Genomic DNA, 272 nt, shown 5'->3' on the forward strand with positions numbered 1-272 from the left:
CTCCCAAGTAGCTGGGATTCCACGTGCACATCACCATGCCCGGCTAATTTTTTGTATTTTATGTAGAGACGGGGTCTTGCCATGTTGCCCAGCTGGTCTAGAACTCCTGAGCTCAAGCAATCCACCTGCCTCAGCCTCCCAAGTGCTAGAATTACACGTGTGAGCTACTGCGCCTGGTCTGTGATCTTCTAACCAATGGTTATGGTACCACAGTTGCACACTACATTTTTAAAGTCTCACAAGACCTGCTCAGTTATTTCACCAAAAAGTAA

The sequence above is a fragment of the Mandrillus leucophaeus genome, unplaced genomic scaffold (genome assembly GCF_000951045.1).
Source record: "Mandrillus leucophaeus isolate KB7577 unplaced genomic scaffold, Mleu.le_1.0 Scaffold44, whole genome shotgun sequence".
Lineage (NCBI taxonomy): Eukaryota > Metazoa > Chordata > Mammalia > Primates > Cercopithecidae > Mandrillus > Mandrillus leucophaeus.